Consider the following 6,758-nt stretch of genomic DNA (forward strand, 5'->3'; position numbering starts at 1 on the left):
AATCATCAACTCAAATACTTGGTTCTAATTGAACAGAAATTTCTATGAACTTGTAAGAACTGTGTCAGGTCCTGAATTTGAAATTTCCACTGAAGTCAGAAGTAAGAGATAAGTGGAACCAAGATCTAGGACATCTTTTTTTTTTTTAAGTTTGCAAAGACTGCTAAATTTTGCCAATGGTAGTTCACTCTTTGCAACATAGTACGCTGTTCTAAACAGATTTTTCAGGTTTATTTTTAGTATGTTCTTTGCAATTGGTGTTTGTTCTGGGAAAGATATTGCAGACTGAGCAATAATGCATTTCTTGCATTTCTCATGGGTTCTAATGGGGGTCTTTCTTAAAATTACTGGTCCCAGTAATAAAGGCGCTGTCGACTCTGAAATCGAGGGAAAACCAACAACACACCCGGCAGAACATTATGTTATTTACAGGGCTGCACATACAGTTAAGCCCATAATTATTCATACCCCTGACAAATTTTGACTTAAAGTTACTTTTGTTCAATATGTAAGTTCTTTTTTGAGCAGAAATGACACAGGTGTCTCCCCAAAGATAATAAGACAATGTACAAGAGGCATCATTGTGGAAAAAAATATTTCTCAGGTTTTATTTATATTTTAGCAAAAAGTATCATGTCCAGAATTATTCATACCCTTCTCAATAATCAATAGAAAAAAGACTTTATTGGCTATTACAGCAATCAAACGCTTCCTATAATTGCAGACCAGCTTTCTGCATGTCTCCACAGGCATTTTTGCCCATTCATCTTTAGCAATGAGCTCCAAATCTTTCAGGTTGGAGGGTCTTCTTGCCATCACCCTGATCTTTAGCTCCCTCCACAGATTCTCAATTGGATTCAAGTCAGGACTCTGGCTAGGCCACTGCAAAACGTTAATGTTGTTGTCTGCTAACCATTTCTTCACCACGTTTGCTGTATGTTTTGGGTCATTGTCGTGCTAAAATGTCCACTGGTTCCCAAGGCCAAGTTTTTCTGCAGACTGCCTGATGTTGTTGTTGAGAATCTTCATGTATTGCTCTTTTTCATGGTGCTGTTTACTGTGATTAGGTTCCCTGGTCCATTGGCTAAAAAACACCCCCAAAGCATTAGGTTCCCACCACCATGTTTGACAGTGGGGATGGTGTTCTTTGGGTTGAAGGCTTCTCCATTTTTATGCCAAATGATCACAATGAAGGCAACATCATTGTGACCAAATAATTCAATTTTTGTTTCATCTGACCATAACACTGAAGACCAGAAACCTTCTTCTTTGTCCAGATGAGCATTTGCAAAGGCCAAATGAGCTTTTGCATGCCTTAGAAGTGCCTGGAGAAGAGGCGTTTTCCTTGGTCTGCATCCGTGGAACCCAACAGTGTCCGTTGGACTGTCTGGCTTGAGACATTGCCACCAGCAGAGCCCAGATTCACCAGAATGGCCTTGGTGGTGATCCTTGGATTCTTTTTCACCTCTCTCACTATTCTCCTGGCCAGCACAGGTGTCACTTTTGGCTTCCGACAACGTCCTCTGAGATTTTCCACAGTGCGGAACATCTTGTATTTTTAATAATACTTTGCACTGTGGCCACTGGAACTTGAAAACATTTGGATATGGCCTTGTAGCCCATTCCTCACTTGTGAGCAGCCACAATGCACAGCTGCAGGTCCTCACTGAGTTTCTTTGTCTTAGCCATGACTGTCCACAGACCACCTGCAGAGAGCTGCTGTTTTTCACCTGTTGAGTTGATCAAAACAGCTATTTCCAATTAATCAGGGTAATTGGGATGCTTTAGAACAGCTTTGACTATTTGGAATGGTATGGAACTTTGGATTTTCCCAGAGACTGTGACAGTTTGTAAAGGGTATGAATAATTCTGGACATGATACTTTTGCTCAAATGTAAATAAAAGCTGAGAAATATTTTTTTCCACAATGATGCGTCTTGTACATCATCTTATTATCTTTTGTGAGACGCCTGTGTCATTTCCAGTCAAAAAATAACTTGCTAGTTGAATAAAAGTAACTTTAAGTCAAAATTTGCCAGGGGTATGAATAATTTTGGGCTTAAGTGTAAGTGGTCCGCAGGTGCGCATTTGCTGTCAAAATAAAAGACGCGCACCAGATAAGAAGCTGCAACGCGCGTTTGCGTACATATAAAAGGCACCGTTTTTGTCCACTAGAATGGGATTTTCACGGCATATTCTGCACCACATCTCTGTGCGTTCATCATTTGTTTGAAGCCAGCTCACCTCCTGCAGCCACTTTTCCGAGAATATGCACTTCTTTTGCGGTTCGGACTCCTTCTGACATTTCTTTGGAGGTGGAGGAACACCAAAGTAATTGCTTAAAGGAGCTTGCTTCTTCATCTTTAAGAGTTCTAAACAAATGTCTGTCCTCCTCCAGAAAATCTTATGTACGCAAATGCGCGTTGCAACTTCTTATCTGGTGCGCGTTTTTTATTTTGACAGCGAATGCGCACCTGCGGACCACATATGTGCACCCCTGGTTATTTAGCTTGTCATATTCCAGCCACAGAAATTCTTTTGTCCATGAAACCATAAAGCTGCACTTTCTTTTTCCCTCATAGTCTGATTTGTCATAACTTTTCCGTTTTGTGGTAGGCTTTTCTTTGGCTGTCACTTCTTCACCCTGACTTGTCTTATTTGGCTCAGCAGAACTAAAATATATATCCTGCTGCTTTTACACACGCACTCACATAACGGTCAGCGACTCTCTGCGCAATCAACCTCTCACATGTTTAAGCTTGCTGTGGGAGATTTCACTTATCAGGTTTGAATAGTAAGCTAATGAGTGATAAGACGATGTCAGAGGAATTGGTGCGCAATTAATCGTCACTCACCAATCAGTACTGCTGCTCTCTATACACAGTTTGCGCGATCGCAAAGTGAAAGCAAAAAACAAGCGCAAATTCAAACGCGATTTCAATATGTCACATATTGACAGTGGTTCCCCGATGCCAATGACACAATTACCCAGCTACATTTCCGAAAGAATGCAAAAGCAATGACATATATTTTTCCTTCCTATGATAGCCCGACGGGCAGGGCTGAGATAGATTTTGGTAGCCTGACTGGAAAATTCGCTAGCCCCGGGACATCGGGTTAGCGATTTTGCCCCTGTAATTACTATCATTAAAAACAAATAAACACACCTTTGAAATCATCACCATGAAAAGTTTCACCAACACATTAATGAATGAGACAGGCAGTATGCAAAATGTAAAAAGATGTTAAGTAAAATTAAGGGTTTAATATTTGCTACATCTTCCAATTTGAATAGCCTCTTTGGGTTTAACTGTCATTATTTTAATTGAAAAAAATGGATGCAAATTATTCCCTTTTGGAAACAAATGTTTGGATAAGTCCATTTTTAAGATAAGATAAGATAACCTTTATTAGTACCCTGCGTGGGAAATTTGTTTTGTTACAGCAGTGGACAGTGCAAAGTTGCATAGAAAAATTAGAGAAAAACACTGAAATAAGATATCAATAAGATACTGTACACAATAGAATAGAATAAAATAGAATACAACGATGCCAGAAAGAGTATTGCACTTAGTGTTATTGCTATTGCACGTGTGGATGTGTGTGTTTGATCAGCTGCAAAAGTCTTTGTGGTTTTAACCATCGATTTAACACCGTTGCCATCTTCTGGAATGAAACTGAAGTTTATAAAAAGCCAAAAAAGTTCAAGTTAAAAAACAAACAGAAAACTGTCCTCTGACAAAATGTCTAATTTCATATCATAAGCATTTCTTTCTTTAGGAACTCCTGTCAGTGACAACATCAGGTTTCGTGAAATAAACACCAGCCAGCCACAACATTACAAACTACTCGTCTAAAATTGTGTGGATCCTCCTACTGCTGAAACAGCTCTTACCCAGTGAGACCTGACTCTACGAGACTTCTGAGAGTCCCCTGTGTTACAGATCCTGTAAATCCTTATATTTTATAGGCAGGGCCCTCATGGATCAGACTCATTCTTCCTGCAGACTAGACTGAACTGCGATCTGGGGATTTTGAAGGTCAAGTTAATACCTTGCACTTAGTCATGTTCCGTTACCGTCGGGCATTCTCCTGCCTTGATGGGGTGCATGTGGGCTGCAGGTAGTTCACCATCCACATGGATATCATGACACGAGAACTTTATGGGTTGATTTCTTTTCATAGGCAGTGTTCTGGCATATCTTCTCCTAGTCAGCAATGTATAGTCCTCAATGAGGTAAGAGGAAAAAACCACGACCAGGTGACCAAACCAGCTTTTTCCATTGGCCCGTGGCCCAGTTCTGAGATTTGCTGCAGGTGTAAATCCATGCTTCCAACACATTCACATAAAGAATTGTTTACCTTTACCATTTGACAGTCAGTGTTTAATACTACATTTATTTCATCTTTTAGTGCCTACAGTTTTGTGGCTGATTGTTGTATTTCCATTTTTAATACAAAAACAACAAATGTAGGGATCTGAGCCATGACCAGTTGTTGTAAGAACAAGTCCATTACAATTCATAAAGAAAATGCATTTGTGGGTTGTGCCCATGAAACACTTGTCAGATCTTTTCTAATGCCAAACAGCTTATTTTGTTATTGAATCTTCTTTTGAGCTTCTGGTACTCCAGGTGATGAGAGTCACATGCCTAATTAGAATAGAATAGAATAGAATGCCTTTATTGTCACTATACAGTTGTACAATGAGATACAGAGCATCTCCTACTCAGTGCAAACATGCTGTGGGGGGAGGGGGGGCACAGTTCTGCAGCGCTATATACATATGGACAGTATTAACAGAGGGAAAAAAAATATACACACACCCATCTCGCCCCTGCGGGCGGTTTATCCTTCAAGCTCGGGTCCTCTACCAGAGGCCTGGGAGCTTGAGGGTCCTGCGCAGTATCTTAGCTGTTCCCAGGACTGCGCTCTTCTGGACAGAGATCTACGATGTTGTTCCCGGGATCTGCTGGAGCCACTCGCCTAGCTTGGGAGTCACCGCACCTAGTGCTCCGATTACCACGGGGACCACCGTTACCTTCACCCTCCACATCCTCTCGAGCTCTTCTGTGGGCCCTTGGTATTTCTCCAGCTTCTCGTGTTCCTTCTTCCTGATATTGCTGTCATTCGGAACCGCTACATCGATCACTACGGCCGTCTTCTTCTGTTTGTCTACCACCACTATCTCCGGTTGGTTAGCCACCACCATTTTGTCCGTCTGTATCTGGAAGTCCCACAGGATCTTAGCTTGGTCATTCTCCACCACCCTTGGGGGCATCTCCCATTTTGACCTCGGGACTTCCAGGTTATACTCGGCACAGATGTTCCTGTACACCAGGGGTAGGCAACCTTTCTGATGGCGAGTGCCATTTAAAATTTCCTCAGAAGTCAGTGTGCCATATGATTGCATTAGCAATAAATTTAATAACGCTCTATATGAACAGTTACACATTATATAGAACCACTTTATAGAATTATATTTGTTTGCAAATGTTGGCAGCTATCAGCGAATAGTTATCAGCTATTTTGAAACAAAAAAAAAAGACACTTTTATTCATAACAAGAACTCCATAACAGCAAATGAACTGTACAACAACAGAAAATACAAATGCTATTTATGGTCTCCTCACAACAATGATAAGAAAAATAAACTGGGCCAATATGGTATGTTTGTTAATACAGAGACACACATGTTAATGTGATCTCTGGTCTCCCACTCAGAGACACAGGTCTCCGAGTGTCCAGCATTCAGACGGCTACCTGAGGACACTCATGTGAGAGAAAATCTGCTCACACAGATATGTAGAGCCAAATACTGTCAATAAGGCCTCTGCAATGTTCTGAAGACAGTTAAACTTGTCAGGTAGTGATGTCCGGCCTGTGAAAATGCAAGCTCCATGAACAGGCACAGCTGTGGATTCCAGCTGCTTCGATGTCGCATTAACTGGCATTAACTCAGTCAGTTAATGCGAGACAAATCTAGCTGCTCATTAAAGATTTCTGGTTTAATCAGAAAATAAAACATTGGTCCATACACCTGAAAGTCCCAAAAATGCATTGTGTCTCGAGTCTCTGGATGCATTTTGACTAAAGACCGGCCCCCCAGATATTAAAGCCATAAAGCCTTTGAATGAAAACAAACGCTGTTGTGACAGTGATGTACACTGTCTTGTTGGTAAATGTATGATTTCTATTCATTTTACGTCAGATAAAAACTTTGGTTGTAAGCTTCAGATAATTATTTAATAACAGCCAGACATTTTAAATGAGAATAAGAAAGTATTTCTTTGTGCCCCCCTCTCCCTGTTAATGCCCTACCTGGCCCCCCTGGCAAAACTTTGCTAGATCCGCCCCTGCACAGTTACCAGCTGTCAGCTACATAGAAAAGGATCCTGGTGTTATTTGTCTCTCAGAAACAGTTCATAACTTCCCTTCAACTCATTCATGTCACCTAAAAGGTAAACCTGTTTCTCCATCACCTGTTCAGCTCTGATGATTCAGTAAGGACATCTCCTGGTTTCATCTGCATGTTTCCCTCTCACCAGATATACAAACCATCATGACCAGCAGCTTTACAGCTGTGGCTCCAGAAAACCTCAGCTGATACTAGAAATTAATATGAAATAAATTCTAACAGCAGCTGACCAAGCTTAAACGTGCTGATGTTGTTTAGTGCGACATCCGGCGGTGTCCTCTTTGTGGTGCAAAGTGAGCGATAAACAAACAAGAGAGAAAAGCTGATCAGCTGATCATTG

Source organism: Oreochromis aureus, linkage group 1 (assembly GCF_013358895.1).
Source record: "Oreochromis aureus strain Israel breed Guangdong linkage group 1, ZZ_aureus, whole genome shotgun sequence".
NCBI classification, from domain to species: domain Eukaryota; kingdom Metazoa; phylum Chordata; class Actinopteri; order Cichliformes; family Cichlidae; genus Oreochromis; species Oreochromis aureus.